Below are 25,955 nucleotides of genomic sequence, written 5' to 3'. Positions count from 1 at the left end.
TTATTCATCTTCCTCTCTTCTTCTTCTCTATCGCAATGAAGATGACGATCATAAAAAGAAAAAATTAAAAAACCCATCACTTTTTCTTTTCTTTTTTTGAAAACCCCGAAATTCGAACAGTAAGCTAACCTACGGTGAGGAAACTTCAGTCGAACCAACTGTAAGTCAATCTACGGTTGAGATTATTTAATCGACCAGACCGTAGGTAGAAATTACGGTATGGAAGTATGAATTTTTCAAACCGTAAAATTTTTGAACCCAGAGTATACGGTTTGGAAGTTAAGAACTCCAAACCGTAAATGACTTACGGTTGGGAAATAACACCGTATGCAAATCATTTTCACCTACGATTTGGGAGTATGAATTTTCCAAACCATATGCAAATTCAGTTAAGCTTACGGTTTGGAATTATGAGTTTTTCAAACCATAAGCGTTTGGAATTATGAACCTACGGTGGGGAATTCAAATTTCAATTGTTTTTCACTTAAAATAACCAACGGTTTGAAAAACAAACCGTATGCAAAGTCAGTGAAACCTACGGTTTGGAAGTATAAATTTTCCAAACCGTATTCAAATTCAGTTAAATCTACGGTTTGGAAAATAAGAACTCCAAACCGTAGACAGTTATGAAACTGTTTTTTCAAAAACCTATTCGATCGATTCTACCTATTCATGCATTAAAACCAATGAAATAAGATGAGTTTTTTTTATTTTTAATTTATTGAAGTCATTGCGGGTGGGTTAAGTGGTGTTAATCGATGATGATTTATTTTGAGAATTGACGATTAATCGAAGAAATAAGCAATGAAGGTGATGGGGAAGAAGAAAATGGAAGAGTTAAAGGAGAGGAATGAAAAGAAATTAGCTTTAGGTTTCAATATTTAATAGGTTAAGGATATTTTAGTATTTTTCTTATGAAATAGGTCCCCTTATCTTCATTGTAGGATATATGAATCCATAGGAGCCCTCAAAACTCTTTTCTTGGAGCCCCTATAATAGGTTTCTATTTATAAAGCAATATATTATCTACAAAGAATTAGTGCACTATGAGATATGAAATCTTATCCTCTACCAATTAATTTCAACTATTAATATTCCACGGTTGATTTTAAAAGAAATAAATACAGTTTCAGAATGAACTAATTTTTGTTAGGAATGTAAAGCTTTATAAGAGGAACATATCACCAAAAACATTAAGTTCAAATTTATAGTTGTCTAAAAAAAAAAGAGTGTGGATCCCTTCACATTTTTATTCTCACATTATTTCACATTTTGGGTGCCGTTTTTTTTTTAATAAAACCTAATTAGACGATAGCGGATTTGAAGACAATATTTGGGGACGTATTCCTATTACAAATCTCTATTTACCTACCAAATTAGTGCATTTCGAAATACCAATCCTCAAGGTTGAAAATCCCATGTTTTTCAACACTGATTTTCAAAGTTGTAGATGGTGGTGTTATACGTCTTGGAAATGCTCATTTTTTTCATAGGTATACAAAGTTTTGTAAGAGGAATATATCCCCAAAATATTGGTTTCAAATCCGTTACCGTTTAGGTTCTATTAAAAAAAACGGCGTCTAAACTATGAGATAGTGTGGGAATAAAACTGTGAATGGATCTGCTCTCATAGAAAAATTAGTCTAGAAAATGTGAGACCGTGTCAGAATAGCATTGTCAACAAATCCTCCCCAATAATGTTACTATAAAATCTTTTTATTCGGCCACCTACATCTCAAGATGGAACCACAAGTACCCAATTAGCTGACATTAGAGAATATATATATATATATAAGTAATCTAGTTCGGTTTTTTGCTTTTTTGTTTTCAGAAATACTTTTAGTTTTTTCTTTATAATCATGTGGAACTAAAAATTCTTTCGTGTTTTTGCAGCTCTTAAATAGTGTTTCAGTGGTGATCCAGTGGTGGTTTCTTGCAACAGTGGTGAAGGAGATTTTCAATCTCCCTTTATTTTAGTGGTGAATCTTGTATCTGTCATGGATATGTTAAAATTCTCAAGAATAGTTGGAGTTCAAAAAACAGTAGTGTTTTTTGTGTTCTGTGTGATTTATTCGTCAAATATCATGATACACAAATCAGTGGGGTTTGCTATCAGTTATCAACATCATTTTTCATCTATGATGGATAAGGTGTAATCTTCACAGAATTGCAGTTGCAGAATCAGAACTCTAGAGGGTAAAATGGGTAATGCTCCGAAGAAGAAAGCGCAATCTATGGAGTTTGAAAAATTGAAAAAACTTTCCAAGTCAACTTCCAAATTAGAGTTCAATTTCATTCCGAAAAATCTTCTAAAGTTTACTGGGTATGAGCTGGGTCAACAGGTTATTTCTGGAAACATGAAAGAAGTAAGGTTAAACCCTAACCCTAAAAGAGAAGCTATAAAGATGGCCATGAAGAAGATTTCTCTGTATAAAACAAAAGAAAGAAAGAAAAAATCTAAAAAACATGTCTCACCCAAACATCTTGCAAATGGCAGCATTAAAAAGAAGAGTGCAGCATGCTAATATCAACCTCAATCAGGTTAGGGATGTGAGAAGTAGTTTGATCTCCGTTTCTGAGATAGATGAGGCAGCTAACATGTGGAAGAACTGTCTTATTGGTAAGATTATTCACAAAGATTCTATTGAGCCTGATGATGTGAAGAAAGAAATCAACATCATATGGAGACAATATAAAAGAGTGGAAATGAATACTATGGGTCGTAATCTCTTTGTTTTCAAGTTTAGAAATGAGGAAGATAAACAAGAAGTTTTCAAGAGAATCCCGTGGGTGATCAACTTTATGCTAATTGTGCTACAAGAGTATGATAACTCAGTTCCTCTGGAAAACTATACTTTCACTCACCAGATCTTCTCGGTGATCTTTCGTAACCTTGCACTGGAACATACTGATGATGGTATAATTGAGAAGATGGTACAAGACATTGGTCAACTGGTGGAAGTCGATGGGAAGAAGTGTGTTACAATCAGGGGTAGGGTAGTGACGGCTAAGATTTTGGTTGACTTAAGAGAGCCATTGAAGAGAGGTGTGTGGATTTTTAATGCAGCTAAGCCGAAGGTCTGGGCCAAGTATCATTATGCAGCCAAAAACGACATGTCCTAACTGCTATGTTATTGAACATGATGATGAGAAGTGTGAGGATATAGCCAGGAAGATTTTTATCTATGGATTAACAGATAAAGAGTTTGAAGATTTTTATGCTAAGCACGCTCATATGGTCGAAGCCTTTGAGAAAAGTAAAGAGAAGAATGGAGCAATGGAGGAGCAGTCGGGTTCTTCTAGTGGATCGGGTCAAGATTTGGATGATGGTTCGGATCCTAGAAAGACTAAGAGAACCCGCGACTCTGGAATTGAAGATAACTATGTTATTCTAGATAATCCTCTAGCAAACTGTGTTGGAAGCCAAAGTATTCAGTATGGTAGAGTTTATCATGATGAAAATCACAATCCAACTTTTTCTGGAGAAGATTTGAAAATGACTGATGCGGATAATGAGGGGAGAAGTGAAGGAACCAATCAACCACCACATACTGAAACACGAAGGACTGCTGCAAAACAGGTCAATTTCTCCCTTAATTCTACCTCAATTTTAGGTTATTTGAGCAGTAACTTTCCTGTTTTTCCTGCCTTTACTTATCGTTTTCAACTTTACTGGGTGGATTACAATCTTTGTCTGTATCAATTCTTTTTTGACCTAGAAGTTAGATCCCCAAATAAACCTAATTATCTGAAAATGAAAATCCTTGCTTGGAATGTCCAAGGATTTGGTAACAAGAATACTCGACAGCACCTTGGTGAACTGATTAGAGCTAATGATCCTGATATAATTTTCTTGTCTGAAACCAAGACTTTGAAGGTAAAGATGGTTAAATTTACTTATGGGTATAATTACATGAATTACTTGTATGTAGACTCAATTGGTGCTTCTAGTGGTCTTTTTGTGCTCTGGAAAGATGGTATTAATATAGATGTAGTTGACATGAATATTAATTTCATCTCTGTTTTAGTGAATATGGATTCTAGAAGTGGTCATACACTCCTTAACTGTATGTATGGTGCTTTGGATGATATAGGATGGGAAAGGCAGGCAGTGGGATTACTTAGAAAATTTAGATACTAGATATACTTGTTCTTGGGTTATTGTAGGAGATTTGAACTTTATAATTAGACAACAGGAAAAATTTGGTGGCAACAACATTCCTCAAAGTCAGTTAGATAATGTCAAATACCATCTTGATAACCTTGGCCTTACTGATCTTAACTTTATTGGTAATCCTTTCACTTGGAGTAACCATAGAAGTGGAGAAGCCCTTATTCTTGAGAGATTAGACAGAGTTCTAGCTAACTCTGATTGACTAGAATTTTTCCCCAAATCTATAGTCTACCATCTGGTGGAAGTTGCCAGTGATCATACATCTATTCTCCTAGTCACTTCTAGAGAGGATAACACATCTAGAAGACCACTTAGGTTTAATAGATGTTGGCTTACTGATAATACTTGTAGAGATGTCATTTCTAGTAATTGGAACACTGGGGAAAGGGGCTCTAAAGCTTATAAGCATGCTAAATGTTTGTATAATTTGAAAATAGCTCTTAGGAATTGGAATATGAATACTTTTGGAAATTTTCAAACTCATATTAATGATATTCAAAAACATCTTGAAGATATCTCCTCTAATATGCATGATAATATTAGTATTACTGAGAAAAAAAGACTTGAAGACTCTCTAAAACATTAGTATGGTGTTAGGCAGGACTATTACATGCAAAGAGCTAAAGAAAATGTGTTAACTTTTGATGATCAAAATACTAAATATTTTCATGATAAAGTTAATTATAGGAAGAGAATAACCCAAATTGATTGCTTGCAAAGTGGTATTGTTGTGTGGTTAACTGATAAAAACATGGTTGTTGCTGAACTTAGAGATCATTTCAGTAAAATTAGTAGAACTTCTAATCCTCCTAGAGATAGGTTTTTTTTAGATATTCTTACTCCTTGCACTACTGCTACTGAGAATGAATTCCTTATTAAACCTCCTACTGATGAGGAAATTAAGGGCATTGTTTGGAAAATGCAGCCTTGGACTAGCCCTGGAACAGATGGGTATCCACTTGGGTTCTATCAACAAATGTGGGAGATTGTATGTCCTGACACAGTTGTTATGGTAAAGACTTTTTTTCATTCTGGCCATATGCTTAAACAAATGAACCATAACTTTATGTCTTTAATACCTAAGAATAATGCTCCTAGAACCCCATTTGAATTTAGGCCTATAAGTCTAAGTAATGTGAGTTACAAAATTATTTCTAAGCTTCTTGCTAGTAGGCTTAAAACTGTTATGGACAAGTTCATTTCTCCTTATCAAGCTGCTTTTCTTTCTTATAGGCAGATAACTGATAATATAGTTATTGCACATGAAATTGTTGATACTATGAGGAAAAACAAAACTAAGTCTGGTCTTATGGCAATCAAATTAGACATGTCTAAGGCTTTTGATAGAATAAAATGGCAGTTCTTAATTGATATTTTGAAGAAACTTGGTTTTCATGAGCATTGGTGTAATTTAATAGAGCATTGTATCTCTACTGTGTCCACTTCAATATTTCTAAATGGAGCACCAGGTGAGGTTTACTATCCTACAAGGGGTCTTAGACAGGGAGACCCCTTGTCACCTTACTTGTTTATCATTTGTATGGATGTTCTTTCAAAAATGCTCATTGATGCAGAGGCTAAAAATAATATTCAAGGTATCAAAGTTACCACTTCCGCACCTTCTGTTAGTCATTTGTTCTTTGCTGATGAATGCCTTGTGTTTTCTAGGGCTACTGTCAAAGGAGCTAAACATTTAGAGAGCATTCTAGACAAGTTCAGTAAGTACTCAGGTCAAGCTATAAATTTTGACAAATCAGGGTTAGCCTTTAGTCCTAAAACTGATCCTAAGACTAAATCTCATATTTTATCCATTCTTAAAATTAAGATTCTTGGGATTGCTGATAAATATTTAGGAGTTCCCCTGTTGTTACAAAGGAATAAAATGGAGACTTTTAAGCATTTAGGAGAGGCTTGTGATAATAGGTTAGCTACTTGGAAGGGGTAATATTTGAACCAAACTGGGAAGACAGTCCTTATTAAATCTACTTTAGGAACCTTGGCTTCTCACCATCTCTCAATTTTCCATATGCCCAAAAACCTAACCGATAAACTAGATGGCACTCAAAGGAGGTTCTGGTGGAACAAGAAAGGCTCTACTAAAGGAGGTTACTTTATTGATTGAGATAATGTTGCTAAACCCGTTGAACTGGGGGGTCTCAATATAAGGAAAACTGAACACCTTAATACTGCTTTGCTGGCCAAACTGGCCTGGAGATTGCTTAATGAACCAGATGCTTTATGGGTTCAGATTTTGTGTCACAAGTATTTTTTGGTTCAAATCCTTTACATGCTACTAATAATGTTTCTGTGTCTTGGATTTGGAAAGGTATTTGTAGGGGGCTATAATTGATTAGGAAACACTATTGTTGGGAGGTGGGAGATGGTTCTTCTATTGAGATTTGGAAAGATAAGTGGGTACCAAATAGAGATAGTTGTCTTAATGCAAACTTTTCTTCTAGCCATATGAAAACTGTAAATCATCTAATTAATCAGGAAACTATGCAGTGGGATAAACATACTCTAAATATCCTTTTTGATAGGGACACTTTTAGTGATATTTTCCAAATCAGATTACCCTATACTGGTAAAGATATCCTCAGATGGAAACCGACACACAATGGGCAGTTTAATGTTAAGTCAACTTATAAATGTATCATGTTGGATATATTCATGTAAGTGAGAATGTTAATTTTCCTTGGAAGTCCTTGTGGAAGCTTGATCTTCCACAGAAAATTAAGCATTTTTTCTGGAAATGCATGCATGATTGTGTCTCTGTTAGAAGTAAGTTATCCAGGCATGTTGCCTCTATACCTAGTGAATGTCCTCTCTGTAACATGGAGTCTGAAACTCTGAATCATCTCTTTGTTGAATGTGACACCACAAAAAGAATGTGGTTTGCTTTGGATTCTAATATTGCAGGTAATATGAGTAATATGAACTTGCATGAATGGATTGCTAGCTGGTTTGCTTCCAATAGTAACAATGGAGAGTCTCATAGAAAGTTTGTTCAGTTTGTCAGTTTTGCTATATGGCAAATCTGGAATCTAAGATGTAATGTGGTATTTAATAATGCTCAAGTGCAGGTGAATAACCTGATTAATCAGGTGAATAAATATATCAGTGATTGGGATGCTAACACTGTGAGAATTTGGGCAAGTAGAAGTACTGTAAGCCACAACAGAGTAGTAACACCATGGAGTTTACCATACCTTGAGTTTCATAAATTCAATTTTGATGCATCTTTTAAAAAAGAAAATAAGCATATAGGAATTGGACTAATATATTTTAATGATGCAAGTATCTGTGGGGGTGCACAATCAATCCATGGAATAGCTAATGATGAGGAGCAGGCTGCGACTTTGGCAGCACTATCAGCTATTAGGTGGGCAAAAGCTGAAGCAGTTCAAAAACTGCATTTAGAGGGAGACTGTCTGAATGTAGTAAATGCTATCAATGGTAGTTTAGGATCTGTCAATTGGAGAAATAATTATGTAATCAATGATTGTAAGAGTTTATTAGAAAGTTTTACAAGTTGGAAATGCACTTTTGTGCACAGAGAGTCCAATGAAATAGCTAATAGTTTAGCCAAGAGAGCTAGAAACTTTAGAGCTGATGAATTCTGGAACTTAGAGTTTCCACTATGGTTAAAATCTCTAATTAGAGATGAACTCAGTGTAAACCTTTTCTAAAGCTCATGAATGAATTTTCTTTCTTATTAAAAAAAAGAGAATATATATATATATATGTCGATCCTTATTTGATTATAGATTTCCTAACCTAACCATATTTCTTAACTTAAATACCGATTTTCTAATTTATTTCCAAATTTAAGTATATTTCTTAATCATATCGACTCTTTGTAGGCTCCGGGTAACCCTAAATCACAATTTTCCGTCCTACTTAATTTGTTAAATTTTTATATGGATTGGTTATACGAAATTTTTTTCTAATTTTTAGTCAGTTTTCACATTAAGATGAGTTTCCTAATCTAATTAGAAAGTGCTAGTGTTATTAGAAGGAGACTAATAATTGGTGATTGATCAAGTTTTTATTCTCTATATATAAGGCTAGAATTGCAAGTATGTAGTAATTCGACCTAAAACAGTGGTAAAACCTTGTGTTTATGTTTTAGTCTCTTTGTTAGGGAGGCTCGAGTGCCGCCCTAAGGGCCTATATCAATGTAAGAGGAAAATTTGTAGAGAGGATTTTGGTGTTCTAGTGACTAGGGTATAGGGCTTTTGCCTAAACCAAGTTTCTAAATTGTCTTAGTGTTTCTCCTCGATTACAAGATATGAGGATGGTTAGTAGAAATATTATTTAGAAACTAGATTTCTAAGGTTTCTAAATTGGCGCTCGGGTGTGTCTTATTAACTCTCCGGTTTGGCTCTTCTCTTGTGGTTGTATAAAGAGCATGTAACAATCTTTGATTACACATGAAGTTATTATGGGTTTCCGTCCGTGGATGTAGTCTTGAAAGATGAACTCAACGTATATCTAGTGTTGTGATTTCTGTGTTTCTTTGACTTCTGATGTATATCACTGTTAGCCTTTTGTGATCATGTGCTCCGTTGATCTCAGGGTGACAATTTACCCGACAATGACAAGATATGATTTTTCATTTGAGTGACTAGTTACCTTTTTGTTCCAGAAAATGAATTTTGATAAGTCTTAATGATCTTGGTTCAGTTTCAACTTATGACCTATGAGTCATTAAGAGACATTAACTGATTTTCACTTATGTGAATGAAACCTTTAGTCTCACATAGGAGAAACTGAAAATCAATTCTTTTTGTAATTTTATTGACTGAGGGAAGTGCTAAAAAAATTATCAAATTTTTTCTTCAGCATCATCATGTGTGTGTTAATGACAATATATTTTCTGCCAGTTTTTTAATTGTCTGTTTATTAATTTTACAACATAATTCTTGCCTTAATTCGTATTGATTTGCATTCATTTCTTTGCCTTTCGTCAGTCTATAAAATACAGATAATTTATCATTATTTTATCATCACCATCCCTCTTCTTAATTTGGTTTGCGTATCATGTGTTTACTTGCGTTATTTTTTTCTCTGCTAGTAAGTTTATTGAGTGGGAAAATTAATTGTGTTTGTGCTTTAAACAATTTGCAACAGACGGTTCTATCATGGGAAAAAGTGCAATACTGAGTAATTAACATCACTTTCTTGAATTGTGATTGTAACACCCTCACTTTTCGCATGATGCACATGCTCAAAGATGCATCGTTGAACAAGATGCAACCTCATCTGAAGCTTTGTGAAGTTTATTATTAATATTGGAAGCATTAATGATGCTGCAGAACGATTATGTTGTTAGGCTTCTTCGTGCATGTTTTCCTCGAGGAAGTGATGGATGTTTCTTCGAGGAAGTTTTCTCGAGGAAGTGGTACTTGGTGAGTAGCAAAATGGTCCATAATTTGAAGTTTTAAAAATGTGAATAAGATATATATAGGTAGAGCTAGTTGGTTGAAGGTGCATTTAGGAGAAATGCGCCAATAAGCTTATATCTTATATGGTCGAACATACATGATGTGAAAGCATCATTATGACGCGTTGCTTACTCGAGGAACGTACTTGGTTGGTTGGATTTCTTCAAGGGAACATCACTTATGTACGAACTTGTGCATATCTTGCGAAAGATCCTTTGGCCTATGCAGACTAGGCTATGCTTGGTTTTGTCCTTGCAACACGAGTTTTTAGTTACTTGTCCTGAAGAGGATGAACTACGGTCGTGGTTGATCCCTTCAAGCCACGGAGAAGGGTATGTAGGTAGCCTCAATGAGTTGTAGCATTGGTGGTCCATCATCTTGTCGCTCATATCATCTAATTGTGAGGTGATTGCAACATTATGGTAACTCATATTATCTGACTCGTTAAAGACAGACATGAAATGATTGTTTCCATACTTGATGAGGTAAGTTGCATTTTATTTTCTTGGATGCTCATACTTCCTATCAAGGCGTTCGACGTAGGAATCCAACAATTGCGAATTGGGCATTGCATAGAATGAGGATAAATAGACATGCAAGTTAGGGGGCTTCCATAAGCCACTTGCATCACAAGGATGATGAAATACAACTACGACATGATCCTGGATGATGCACTGATATAGATGTACATGTTATAGCACGCGCACTAGATTATTTGGCAGTTAAGGACCTGAGTATCGTAATTTAGCTCAAGAGGTATCCATTTTTATTGCAAAGAACCCAAGATCAAGATATAATCATCGATAGATCCAAATGGTCGTCAGAATTTAGCCAAATTTCATCTTTTAGAGCTTCGAAAAATCGTTTTTGATATTTTAGAAAAGTCTTTGTTTTCTTAATAACTTCTTGGTTAGGAATAATTTGAGTTGGAACAGTGTGTAAAATAAGTTTAAGGCATCGTGCTTGAGAAGCATGCTTGCAACGGAAAATAGACGTGCATTTTCCTGGCGAGAAGCGAAGTTTTGAGGCCAGGTCACTGCTGTAAAGAATGACGCATCAGGGAATTTCGGCCTGCACGGCTGGGCACCGTAGGCGTAATTTTCTTGTCCGTCATATTGACCATGCAATATCGTGTTAAGAAAAATTTGAGGAACAAGTGGCTTTGTCCAATTATTTTTTTCCATTTCAGTTGCTTCAATTTTCTTTTAATAATTCTTCATTTGATGTTTCATTGTTACGTTCGTAACTCTTTTTCATGGGTGTGGCACATATGCATTCTGAATCAGCTAAGTATTTTAATTACATAAAAATAATTATAAAACGTATTGAAGTCCTATAGAGGCAAACAAACACTAAGAAAAATATGACCTAAGTTTTTAATATCGTGTGACAGACTTATATCGTCGAAGAGCGATACACCTAAATAATAAATATTACATCAATTTTTATTGGGAATACACAACTAACCTTATAAAACTAATAATTTACTGATAGTTATATAGTATGGTATTTTCAATAAAAAATCAATAAACAATAATATGTGTTATATATTATTATTGTATTTTACATGCATGTACGCCTCATTGTTCTAAGAAAACAAACACTTAATATCTCAAAAATTACAAGGAAATTTTACTTGTCAAGCTACTAACTTTGTAACCTAATAATATTAAACATGGGGTTTGTATAGAAAAAAATCATTCTTGAATTAATATTAAATTAATATCTTCATATCTGATATAGCGACCGATATACCGATCCAAAAATGGCAGATACAGTAGGAATGTTCTTGTATTGCTGATATTCGCGTATTTTGTAGGTCAAATGTTGATATATGATATGTCAACCGGTGCGGCTGATATTAAATTCATTAGATATGACACTCCTTAACTTCTTTGCAAATCTAACTTGATTGTATGCTAGATGGTAATAACAAAGTTTATATAACTACACCTATAAGACATAAATGAAATAAATATTTCCTAGAAGCGAACCACTTTCATTAGAACACTTTTGCTTGTCCAATCTTCGAGGAAAATGCCTCTTTTGCTCCCAGCCCTGCACTTTTTTTCCATTAAATTAATTTCTAAACTCTCATCTTAACTCAAGAAATTTTTTATAGCACAAAAGAAATATTACTGAAAAACGAAGTTATATGCACAGGTAGATTCTACCAGAGAGTCATCAAATATAATTTGGTTATGAAAATAAGGAACAACAAATTTCTAAATTGTTACTGCAAAAGATCACATTTGACTTCCGTATGCTACATGGTTTGTTAGTCATTTTGTCGCTTGATTGTGTTTTCTGTGTAATTGTGGTGGAGTATGTAGTATGGAGTCGATCATATCAGTTGGTTGATTTCTTTGACCATGTCGGTGAAGTACCAAGGCGGTTTATATATTGGTGGTGATAAAGTATACTAGGATTGTTGAGTCTGCTTCAAAGAAAAACTTAGTCTATTGCTAAATTGTTATCATTCATAATGCCATGAGCATAGCTCATACCTCTAGCATTACAACGGTGGTGATGATCTGTAATATTTTTGATGTTTCTTAGATTGTTATTGTCAAGGCAATGTTCATATATAATTGGTGGGTGGAAATGAGTATTGGTGTATTTCGTTTTTGCTTTGGGTTAGGCATTTATCCAGAGCAGTAATGTCTTTTTCCGATCTAGAGCATGAATATTTGATATTGTCGGGTGGTCCATCTTGAGGCATATATATGTATGTTTATATTTATGGATGCAACCAAATGAGCTAGATTCCAAGTATGGGAGAGTGGATCAATAACACGAACGACTATCTGATAGATTTGGGATTAACTTTTATTGAGACGTGTGTATTGTAATATCTATTTCGCGGTGATATGGGTTGTCGTATATTGCCAATACAATGTAGGAATTGTTGTTTGATGATAGGTAAAAAGAAGATTAACTATTTACAGTGCGGGTTGGCCATGGTCAAGTGTATCAGATAAAATGGATTCATGTTTGAGGTGTTTTGCAATGCAAGGTTGTGTCCGTGGATAAATGTGAACTATTATGATTCATATCCCTAGCTTCCTGTTTTTTTTACTTGGTTAACTTATCCCAACCAAGGATACCAAGTTTCGTTACAGATGAATCAAGTCCGTGAAAGAAATTCTTCGTGATATGGTCGATCTTGTAAAGTACATGGATATGTAAGAGTTGTGTCTGCATTAATTAAGTGGTTAGTTGTATAAGTGAGATCAGAATTTATAAGTACTTACATTACCGCTGAAGATAAACACTTTTCTTTCCAACCTTTTTTGTTTCATCACGAGCCCTCTAGTAAGGGGGTGAACATATGTACCCAGGATTGTCCATACATGAAATGAACCCCAAGATAGAGTGGAGGTATTGAAACGATCAATATGTTGAAAATTCGTTGTATATAATCAACTAATTTTTGGGTTGTTTCACTTGGTGAATGATTGTGGAGTTGACTAGATGAAAAAGCGTATGAGTCTAAGTGTTGTTGTAGTTGTAGAAAACTTTGTGTTGACGCCTTGCAGGTGAAGAGCGGGTCATAAACATACAAAAGATGTAGGATTCAGGATATCTTCTTGAAATGTGGAGTCCCAAGATATTATACAAGTACTCTTATTTGGTTAAGTTAGGGGAGAGGATTTCAACACATACAATGAACACATCAAGTAAAAGGGGGTCTTCATGCCTGATTCCTTAAGTCATATCATAGCCATGTGGGGTTTCATGAATGTTGATGGTGTAAGTAATACTGGATATGCACAAAATAATGTACTTGATAAGGTGCATAGGGTCCCAAATTTAGTAAATGCTTTCTGGAAAAAACCTCATTTTAAACTATCATAATCTTTCGGGATATCTAACTTTAGGGATTTTTTTTTGTTGGTGATTGCTGAAGTTTTGATGTAGTGGAATATCTCTCTGGCAACTGTAATGTTAACTTGGATGGACCTTGAAGTACAAAATCACTTTGGTGTAGGCTTATATGAAAATAAGAGAGGTCGTAAAAGATTTACTAGAATTTTGGAAATCACTTTGTAAAATACATTGCACTTACCAATGGTTCTAAATTTTTGGTGGTTTTGAAGGGGTTACTTTTCGGAATTATTTGTATAGTTCATAAGAAGATGAATGTTGAGTTTGCAGAAGAAATTCTGAACCATGCATGACAATTAAATGAAGATAAGTAGTATCCTAAAAAAACTTTAAGAACTTATTGGTATAACCGTAGGGGCTTGGAGCACGTCCGAAATTTACAGAGAATAAAACATGTCGCATTGTTTCGAAAACAGTGTTGGTGTAATTGTCTTGAAGAGATCATCGTGCATGCGGTGATGTTGGTTGTTGTGTGAAATGATCGATTAGGAAGTGATTTGTTGATGATCTAATTGCTCTTCTGATCTTTTTTATTGTTGTATTTTATTGCAACCTTGATAACAGCAGAGTCACTATGGAAGAAAGGTTGTATTATTTTTCCTCTGATTGTTTGTTCTCTCTTGATTTTGGAACAAAATTGTATTGTTTTCTCCCAATTGTTAATTTGTTGTCTCTTGTTCTTTATTTCCAGTAAGTAGCATGAATTTACAGTAAATCCCGGTGAGACAATATAATGTCCTTTTCCCGTTGCGTCAAGTGGTATTATTAGGTAGAAAGCTTCGGTGTTGAATGACATACTTATGTTATATATTTATTTTTTTCAGAAATTTCTTAAATTAGATGGCAGCTGAATCTGCTAATTTAGAGATACTTTTATCAAGTTGACTATGGATCCAACTCTTTGATCTAAAGATCTATGTAGACTTGTCTCTCAAGCTCTGCAACTAGGCTCCCAACTTTTTTTTGTTTTTCTAAAGCACAATTACGATTTTATAAAACTAAGTAGGAACTACATGAGGGTATGACGTACCCATTGAGTAATATAATATTTTTTTTAAAAATTGAAACCGTATAGTCTCAAATAGTTGTTGAGAATGTTCTCATCTGACTTCCATCCGCAACATGGTTTGTCAGTTTATTCGCCGCCTGGTTGCCTTCTCTACAGTTGTTTTCTATTGCAGTAGTTGATATACTTCTTAGTTTTTGCTTGATTTTGTATCATTTATGATAAATCGGATTAGGTTTTTCAAGTTCGTTTCGAAGCAAATTTTGGTCCATCGTTTATCCGTCGTCGTTCTGGTTGCCATTAACATTGCCCATGTTTCATCCACGAGTGCAGTAGTGAGCCCAACAGGCTGTTCTAAAATTGTGATGGTCGTCGTCATCGAGTCCATGTAGATAAATCCATCTCTTGCATGCCTTGGGTGTCCACTTGATACCCCGTTCGTGTTAATTTAGACTCAATCTGGGAAAGGAGGGGTTCAACCCATTGATATTATTGTTGCACTTTTGTCTCTGGTTTTGGTTATCCGCTCGTGGGTGACTCGGTAAATGCGAAGGAAGAACTCCTATCACCAAAGTAAATTCTTGTCCTAGATGAAGTGCATGTTGTTTGTTATAGGTTATTTTTCAACTATTATATAAAACTAATTAAACAAGGCATATGCAAGTAAGGTGGATAAGCAGGAGATTGTGAGAATTATTAAACTATCTATGGCTGTACAACTTGAAAAAATTCACTTGGCATAAGAAAGTGCTCCCTCGATAAGCAGTTAAGCACTATCTGAAATAAAAAAGTATATCTTGGAAAAATTCACTTGGCATAAGAAAGTGCTCATTCGATAAGCATTTAAGAGCTGTCGGAAATAAAAACCCAAAGTTCATTTATTTATTTTTTGCAAAAAGGAGGGGCTTAAGGAAACCCCAACCAACAAAGAGGAAAAACAGGAAAAAAAAGTGAAGAAAACAAACAAACAAAAATAAACTACAAGAGAGCTACAACACGACACCAGCTCCCACACCCTGGCCAAATTACATATAATAAACTTTACCCATTGTGTCTTCTATAATAATTTTCTTCATATCTTCCATGAAGGAATTAGTAGTTATCAGTACAAACTCACCAATTGGACGGGTGTTGGCTTGCAGGGTGGCCACTATATTTTCCACCTTGCAAGCTAGAAAACTAGCATGAAGACGTTTTATAGACTCCCAAACATGACTGCGGAGCCAAGGAGGCTTATTAGAAGGATTTGTTAAGTAGTTCACAACAGTCAGGAGTTGGTGCGAAGAGAAACTTTGGGGTAGTCATGCACATTAGCAAGTTGAAGACCAGCCTCCACCCCTTTGCAACTCATGAAGTGTAATATATTTAGGTTCATAAGAACCAGCAACTTCTTCTAATGGAATGTCATTTTTATCTCTTACAATAGCACCATAACCAACATCATCTTCTCTATAAGACCCATCAAAATCTCTCCACTGCTTAGTCTAGACCAGATGACAGCAATCCGACCTGCAATAATAAAATTAGCATGACTTCTCCAATTCGAAGAGATATTCCTATTCTCATTACTATCAAAAATTGAGATTGTGCCGGCTGTCATTTTGAGTCTCGGTTCCTCCATAATTCTTTGAAACACAAGCTCATAGTACCAACATAATTGCCTTCCTTTATATGACCCATACACCATCTTATCTGAGCATCCCAGTCACTTGTATTGACATTTATAAGACCCATGAGATGCAGAAGTTTATCCCAACTAAAGGAAGAAAAGTTGTGCTAATAAAAACAAATGAAAATCATCCTCCAACATACAATTGTAGAGAACATGCACCGGATCTACACTCATATTCCAAGTCAACAGCATAAATCTCGTCTTCAAGCCTCTGTGGAAAGCAACCCTTGCAATAAATCAATGCTTAGGAATGCAGTGAGGGAACCAAGATAGAGACTGCCATTGTTTATACGGAATATGCTTCTCCGGAGCATTTTAAGTTTCCTTAAGAGTGTACTCACCAGAACTGCCAGCAGCCCAAACAATTATGTCTTCCAAAAGAGGATATGCCCTAACACTAGTGATGTACAAAATGGTGGCGCCAAGAACATTGGATATGTTATGAGATATATCACAATGTCCATTTTCCAAGCAGTTGTTGACCATTGCATCGATATGATGGACAGAATCGTAATACATTTGAGAATAAAAAAGATCTAGGAGGCTTCCTTAAGGAAGCCACTTATCTTTCCAAAGCTTGGTGGTTCTACCATTACCTATTAGATGGAGAATGAACTTAGAAGCCATATCTCTATGGTATGGAATTCTCCTCCAGCACCAAGAGGCGTCGACAGGTGTCTTGGGAAGCCGAAAGTCTTTGTTCTTTATAAGTTTGTTTCAAACCCATTTACCCATATAGTGTCCTTGTTGCTCACGATGTCCCAGATATGCCTGAGACTTGAGGCAGTATTTGTTGTCAGGACTCAGGATACATCTAATCCCCAAGCCCCCCTTATCTTTGAGGAAGACAAACTGAATTCCTATAACAGAGGGTTGCTTGTAGGTGAGGTCAATCCCTGTCCAACCTCCTAAATTTGGACTTAGGAATGTTAAAAGTCTTTTTAGAAATTACAACACAAGAAATCCCAAAAATAAGCATGCTACTCAGAACAACCTTAATGAGGAGGCATCTCCCAACAAAGGAGAGAGCTCTGGCTTTCCACGACTTAATTCTAGCAAAAACATGATCAATGAAGGAGGTACAATCTGCATGAGAGAATCTGGTTGAGAGCAGTGGGAGGTCAAGGTATTTGACAAGACAGGAAGACAACCCACTCTGAAGCCCATCGTGGTCCTTATTCCATAAAAAAGTAGTAAAATCCAGGCAAACTTGGGAAGATGCCCCAATACGGGGTTCAATGTTGGAAATCTGCGCCAACACTAAAAATTGTTGGAAAAATGTTCCTTTCCGTTAACATTGGCATTGCCATCCAACCCACTTAAGTCACATGTGTAAGGACACCATCGCTACCAGAACCACTACCAAAACCGCCGCCTCCACCACCTGAACCTCAAACCATGAATCCTAAACCCTAAATCTTGAATTTTGAAACATGAACCCTAAATTCTAAAGGGTGTATTTGTTTTTTTCTCATATGTGGGCTCACACATGTCTTATAATAGAACGAGGCATTTTTTCAAAATTTTAAATGCTACTCTTGCTATTGTTGACCACAAGACCCGTTCTAGCTGAAAAAAGCAAAGTTGTAATCTCAACTGGAGTGCTACTTAATTTTTTATGTTTGTTTATGAAGTGCAAGGAGTACTGTAAATAAACTTCCGTCTAAGGTTTGGGGAGAACCCGACCCACAAAAAGAAATCGGTTTTAGTTCATCGCGAGTACATCATGTTCAAACAACTAGACGAGTTTCGACATAAACATTATGTTTGAAACATTAATCGGTTGGTATACTGATTAACAAAAATGAAGAAACTAGCATGTTTGTTTTTAATAAGCAAGAAACTATTCCACATTTTGAATCTGACTACGATGACAACTTTAGTTGCGTCAATTTTCATTTTCAACGAAATGGACTTGTTTTTAATACGAAAAGCAAGAACTTCTTACAATCCTAATTTGGTATGATCGGACCAAAATATGCCTTATGAATTGAGACACCAAACATGACTAGAAAGGAAATAATGATAACAAAAAAACATGAGAAAAAGGCGAACCTGCAATGCGTGGGGACCAAACACGTAAGTGCTTAGAGCCTTAAGATTTCAATCAGTTGTTGTTTCTCGGAAACGAGTTATGAGTCCACTAGAAGCTAACTTCCATCCACTGCTATAAATATCACAAATGTTCCTGCTCTGTTTACCTGTAGAACCAAGAGTTGTGGCACACCATAAAATATCATCTCTACATTTCCGTTTGTACTCATCAAAGCAACCCATAACCTGTCTACTGCAGCAGGGTGGGTACTGATAGAGAGAAAGATGAAGTTTGAGAAAGAGTTGAGGTAAAAAATGGTGCCAGAATGGCAAGGAGCTTATATGGATTACACATCTCTCAAAATCATACTTGAAGATGTTAAACGATTTAAATTCAAGACCCCCCAACACCATTCCCATGCTCATCAACATCATCATAATCATGGTGGTGGTGGTATTTCTACTCTATATAGAAGCTTTAGTGGTCTAGTGGTTGCGCGTAGCGTTCCTAGTATCACCACCTCTAAAAGTATCAACGGTACTAGTACTAGTTCTAGTAATGGCCATCATCATCATCATCCTCATCCTCATCATAATAATCACCATAATCATCATGGTGTATTTCATCATGAGGAGGATCCGGTCATATTGGTTCAATCAATGCGTGGTCATGACATAGAACATGGATCAGTACCTATGAATCAAGATAATGTTCATCATCATGAAATATATGAGACGAAGTTCCTATTGTCAAGTGAAGAAGGAGGAGCATATGAAGTGGAATTCTTCAAGAGACTTGATGAGGAGTTCAACAAAGTTAACAAGTTTTACAAAGATAAAGCTGATCAAGTTATGAATGAAGCTGCTGTTTTGACTAAACAAATGGATGCATTGGTTGCTTTTAGAGTTAAAGTTGAGCATCCTGATCAAGGAAAGTTTGAACAACTCTGTAGAGATATTGCTAAATCTGCTTCTGCGTTTTCTGTCACTTCACCAACCTCCAGTAGTACCGAGACTTCCGGTAAGTAGTTCTTCATTTCTAGCGCTACCATTATTATTGATCACTTTAATTACTTTTCATTTCGCATCTCATAACTAGCTCCAAGGACTAGTGACGGAACTTTGCCGTACAGACCACAACAACCAAGCGATTGATTGGTCAAAACATTTGAGTATCCGTAATTGCTAACTGTATTCTTACAAGATTTATTTTCTTCAAGTTACGAACTCAGGTCATAGTTACCAACACTCAAAAAAGGGCAGCTTTATGAGTTCTCATAAAACAAGAAACAACAATCTGAGAGGCTAAAAATAAAATTATGTTATGTTGGGGAGAGTCAGGGCATTGTATAGTCAGTAGTGTAGTAGTGTAGTCTTAATTAATTTGCCAAATAATAGCACGAATACTAATTTCAATCAAGGGGGTAAACATCCACAAAATTCTTCCTTTTCTTTCCATGATTATATCCAAGCTGCCCTGAGCAAACAACACAAAACTTTTACCCAATTATCAGGATAAGGACACCAAGTCCAAGACATTATGATACTCAAAAGAAATGGAAGGCCTATCTAACTCCACGGAGGCAGAGGATGTTCTGGTCCATACTTGTGTTTCATTGTCACAGCAACTGGTCCTTATCATCCCTGGCCAACTCGCATCTATATCCATCTAAAGTATTGTTCTTTTCCTTCCTATAATTAAAGATAACGTGATGAAAATATGAGTTCTCCAGTGCTAGCATGCAGCCAAGAAGGACTAGACATTCCGTCATTGCGTAATACAGGAGACTCCATTAATTTTTGTTAGATCGTATACATAGGCAAGTTTCTTAACTCTAAAATCTAATTCCTAAGAACTTTAGCATGAAAGGTATTACTGTGTAGTATAAGTTTGATATACACTACATTAGCTAAACTCCGGTCGTGCATATATGCGGAACTATTTTCGATGTTTTGTAACAGGAATTGCCATATACTTTTGGCCTGACATAACAAATTAATGTGCAGCAAGGGGGCGGCACATGGAAGCGATTGAAGAAAGTAATGAATCAAGTACCCGTGGAAGTTATTCAGGGGAAGAATCAAGTACCCGTGGAAGCTATGCAGGGGAACATGATATGAGCAACAAGGGAAGCTACTTAACTGATGATCTTAAAGAAGAAGATGAAGAAGAAAACGAAGAGAAGCCATTGAAGATCATAATACCAGCTCATTTGGAGATCCTGAATAATGTTAAGATCAATAAAGCATCAGGGACTCCTCGTTCAACTATCAAAGGCATTCTCAAAAAGAATGGAAAGAATGGAGAACTGAGTTTCAATAGGAAAAATTTAAAGAGAGCTGAAGAACAACTAAAGTATGCATTTGTTCATTTCTATCACAAACTTCAACTTCTTAAAAGTTTTAGTTATCTGAATCTCTTAGCATTTTCCAAGACCATGAAGAAATACGACAAGGTATACTAATAACTTTCTTAATTGTTAAAGCAAATAAGAGTCTTTCTTCTATGATAAAATTGAAACATTTGTAATCGATTAAGTCATTACATCGCAGATAACTTCAAGACATGCATCAAAGATATACTTGCACATGGTGGATAACTCTTACATCGGCAGCTCCGACGATGTAAACTCTCTCTTCTGCAGTAGAAATAAAATTCTCAAAATCGTAAATGAAATGTAATAAACTCAAGTTGTTTCTGAAATTAAATTACAGGTAACTAGGCTCATGGATAGAGTGGAGGCCTCATTCATCAAACACTTTACCAAGTCCAATCGTAGTGAAGGCATGAACATCTTGAGATCGAAAAAGAAGAAAGAAAGACATGTTACAACATTTTCCTCCGGTAAACGCGATTCACAACAACAATCTAGCTAGTTGCTATCAAATTGGAATTCCTTGGTTACATCTTCTTCTTTTCTTGGCTAAATTTTCTCTATTGCAGGGTTTTTTTCTGGCTGCGTAATATCTCTTATAGTATGCCTTATTTTGGTCATAAATATTAGACAAGTTGTTAAAAAGGACGGCTTCAGTCGGTACATGGAGACCATGTTTATTCTGTATAGGTAACTTACTGCGAACTGCCAAAGTTATCATATCTAACTAGCTTAAAGGAATAAAGTTTCGAGTTTAACAACTCATATATTGTTTGAATTTCCATGCAGTTTATTCGGATTTCTTGTCCTACATATGCTCCTGTATGCAGCGAACATATACTTTTGGAAACGTTATCGAATCAACTATCCTTTTATATTTGGTTTCAAACAAGGGACAGAGTTAGGATACAGAGAAGTCTTTTTATTGAGTACAGTTCTTGCAACAGTTGCACTTGCATGTGTACTTGCTAATATAAACATGGAAATGGATAGAACGACCTAGAAGTACAAAGCGATAACGGAACTACTTCCTCTTGGTCTAGTTTCTGTAAGAAATTATATTACAACCCATTGCATTTATGTTAGGATGCCGTTTTCTTAGCTAGCTAGTATTAATTTCTTATCTGATGTGCAGGCTATACTTCTCATAACAGTTTGTCCATTTAACATTGTATACCGATCTAGTCGAATTTTCCTACTGCGAACTGCACTTCGCGCTATCAGCGCTCCACTTTACAAGGTAATTATATAAATATTTTTCTTTAGTAAAACTAAAACACAATTAGATGTTTTACTATTAAATATGTCGCTCAGTAAAAAAAATTGGTGCCTACCTTATTATCTTCTATTTCTTTTCCGCTGAGTAGGTCACTCTATCGGATTTTATGTTGGCGGATCAGATGAGTAGTCAGGTTCGTTTCTCGTGTAGTTCATCTATCTTGTTTGAGAGCGAGTGCGAATATTTATTTATGTCATTATTTGTTTGAAACAACCATTTAACCAGGATTATCCCTTGTTTTTCTAACCAGGGCCAAGCTCTTAGAAGTGTTGCATTCTACATTTGTTACTATTCTTCCGGAGACTACAGAATGAGGAAGACCACTTGCAAGTCAGACATAGTTTACAACTCTTTCTATATTGCTTTAGCTGCATTCCCATTTTGGTTACGCGCATTACAGGTTTGTTAACTTTTCTCATCAAGTTATGGTGCTAAACTAATATTTGTATCATGTAAAGAATCTACTTTAAGTACTAGAGACTATCTGAGCCTCCCTTAGAAACCCTTGTATCTTCAAGGGGTTGGGGGTTTTCCAGGGTTCTAATGATCAATCAAAAAATCATGATAAAAAAAATCCAATAATGGTAGTGTCTTTTTTTGTCTTTCTGGTAGTGCTTTCGGCGATACTTTGAAGAAAAAGATGGAATGCAAGGAATTAACGGGTTCAAATACTTGAGTATTGTTCTAGCTGTCAGCATGAAAACTGCTTACGGTAAGCACAACACAACAGCACTGTGTGGGTAATGGCTTGGATCAGCGCAATCATTTCAGCTGCTGTTGCTATATATTGGGATCTCGTTTTTGACTGGGGACTCCTGCGACGGAACTCGAAGAACCCTTGGTTGAGAGACAAGCTTGTTATATCACATAAAAGTGTTTACTTTGGAGTAATGGTAATTAAAATGTCTATGGAGATAAAATTTGATTCTTAAGACAGATCCTTTAGATTTTGGATGTTCATATTTATCATGTGAAAAGGTGTCATTTTTTGTTTCATTTCGATGGTAGGTATTGGACGTGTTGCTGAGGTTTGCTTGGCTACAAACCTTATTGAACATTCAAGTTTCATTCTTGCATAAAGAAGCTATGGTTGATGTTATTGCATGCTTAAAAAAATTTCGTCGTGGTGTATGGAATTTCTTCAGGTATATGTCTTCAGCGTTTTTAAATATCAGCAGCTAACTATTGTGATTTTAACTTTATTTTTTGCTTATTGCACGGTCCGGACTCGGTTATTGCCAACTGAGCTTAATTGTTACTTCTTAACTTGTAGTCCCTAATGCTGATACGGTTTTGGTTGACTATTTTAGGATCGAGAATGAACACCACAATAACGTTGGCAAGTTTCGTGCATTTACAACCGTACCTCTCCCTTTCAACTATGACGAACATAAAGATGAGTAAGCCAATTATTGTATCGAGAGCTTCATGGATGCCAATTCCATGATGATTCAGGAAGATCTTATACTGCTAAAACTGATCTTAGAGAAGAAGTTCAAGAATGATGGTTGGGTGAACCAAATAAAGAAGTCGATAGTTAGAAAACAACTCGACCCCTTCAAGTGAAATACGCAAGTTTCCTCAGAATTCTATGCAAACTTTCAAGTGTGTGCATGTTAATGTGGTAACTGGTAATCAAATAAAGAAAAAAGTGACAGTAAATAATCAAACAAGAAGATAACAGAGTTAGAGTAAATATTGGATCTCCGAGCATTAGTACAGTTTCACCGGCGCGTGGTTTTGGTATATTCACATCCCATAAATTATAGTAGAGATTTACTTTCTATACGTAATACTTTTCAATGCCACAGATTTTCAGATTTTCAGTTGGATAATTAAAAAAGAAAAGAAAAAGATATCCTTTCTATCACATGTACCTTTAACCTCCAAAGATTTTTTTTCTTCTGTTTTGCCATTTTTCGGACATACAACTTTTAAATCACTGCTTAGTTTCTCATTGAAAGTTTCTCTTCTTCGTGTTAGATAGGGTGCTTATAGCAAATTTTTATTTTTATTTTTATATTTTTAGGTGGTCCCAAGACTACTTGGTCTAGGAGGAAAAGGCATTCCTGTGTGGTCCATAATTATTTGAAAATATAAAATGGACAAAAATATCCATCCGTATTATTTTAGCATTAACTTCCGTAACTTTTCTACTTCCGTAATTATTTGAGTTCATGCTCTATAATGAACTTTGAACTTCTTGCTTATTTTCTTGTAGGAGTACATTATGTTTGATGAGCTATCAGGTATTTGGTAATGTTTTTTATAGATTCGAGTTCATTCTTAAAAATGAACACACAACAAAATATTTGTTATTATGAACAAAAATCAGAGTTCATTTTTCGAATGAACACCTAATCAAATCCACTAAATCAAGTCTGAAAACAGAATTCATTCTTTCAAATGAACACCCAATCAAAGCTCATTGTTATCAACTAAAACCAGAGTTCATTCTTTCAAATGAACACCTAATCAAAGTTCATTATTATGAACAAAAATCAGAGTTCATTCGTCAAAATAAACACTTATCAAAACAAAATAGTTCAAACCTAGAACAGAGTTCATTCTTTAAAATGAACACCTAATATTCAAGATATAAAACAGAGTTCATTCTTTAACATGAACACACAAAAAAAATCCATAAAAAAACAGAATTCATTCTTTTGAATGAACACTTAATAATTCAAGATCTAAAACAGAGTTCATACTTTAACATGAACACACAACAAAAATCAGAGTTCATTTTTTCGAATGAACACCTAATAAAAAGATCTAAAAATAGAGTTCATTCTTTAAATCTTCATTATCTTCATCATCTTTAACAACAATAACACTAGCAGAGAAGAACAACACAAAAAATCTCCATCGTTCATCATCGTCTTCATCATCAAAAACCTAGAAAAAAACGAAAGAAAAAGGATTATTTTCATCATCGCCGTCGTCTTCATCATCATCATCGTCTTCTTCATCATCTTCATAAGCAAAAAGAAAAAGAAACATAGAAAGTAGATCTGAAAAGAGAGGAGAGAGAAAACAAATCTAAAAATGATTCCCTTCTCTCTTAATAATTGAGTACATATATGGTCCCAAAAGGATATTTCTGCCACTACCAAAAGACAATTACATCATCCATGACATCATCTCGCGTGGGTATTGTTCACCCTAGGACCAAACATCAATATATATTTTTAAAAAGGACCAAACAGACAGTTGACTAGGTCAACATGACCAAACTAACTCTATTATATTATTTCTAAAACTAAATGGTAGTTTCTACTTTTTTTTATAGATTACAAAATAGAAGGTATAGCAAGATCATATCACCCTCACCAAGAGAACAACAAAAAGAAAGTATTGATAACTGACTATCAGCACTTAATGAGAATCGAAATATATCTCACGCCAATCATTATTTGTCGCTTTTGAAGACCTAACAACATCAAAATCTTTAAAAGTTAAAGTCCAAGAAAAAACCTAGTGGATAACTGCATTTGTAACAGCCTTAACATTATTCCTCTTGTCAAAAAAACATTTTAGCATTTATTTCCTTCCATAGACTCCACATAATAGCAACAGGATTCAAATTCCTAATTGCAGTGCTAGCCTTACTAAATTGAGTTAGCCCCATGGCTTGTAAAACAGAAACAACATCAATAAGCATAGCAAAAACCACTTCAACTTGCAAGTACGCTCCTCCAAAACCTGTCTGGCAAAGACACAATGCAAAAGTAAATGGGAAGTTGATTCAGATTCACTACAAAACAAGCATCCTTCTGACACCACAATTGTTCCTCTTTTTTGAATATCCCTTGTGCGAAGCCTACCATGAGCAATAAGCCACAAAACAGAAACCAATTTTAGGAGCGCATTTTAACTTCCAGATGAAAGTGAACACTGCACCATTTGAGAGTAAAACATCCTCAAGAGTGAACAGCACTACCTGGGATCGTGAGGGTGGCCCCCTTTATCTTCACCAAATCTTTTTCTCCTACAAAAACCATTCCATTTCACCAGATGCAATTTTTATCTACCTTTAGTGTCATTCCAGAGAAAACCTCATAATTCTTTCAAGTTTCT

At 35.3% G+C, this 25,955-nt stretch overlaps 1 pseudogene; it reads left to right on the top strand.

The window, feature by feature from the left end:
- The first annotated feature begins 18,536 nt into the window (after positions 1 to 18,536).
- Positions 18,537 to 23,749, top strand: LOC113294839 (annotated as a pseudogene).
- Positions 23,750 to 25,955: the final 2,206 nt, after the last annotated feature.

This window comes from Papaver somniferum, chromosome 7 (assembly GCF_003573695.1).
Source record: "Papaver somniferum cultivar HN1 chromosome 7, ASM357369v1, whole genome shotgun sequence".
Lineage (NCBI taxonomy): Eukaryota > Viridiplantae > Streptophyta > Magnoliopsida > Ranunculales > Papaveraceae > Papaver > Papaver somniferum.
The sequence above is the reverse complement of the archived record's forward strand: the minus strand, read 5'-3'. Positions and strand labels throughout refer to the sequence as shown.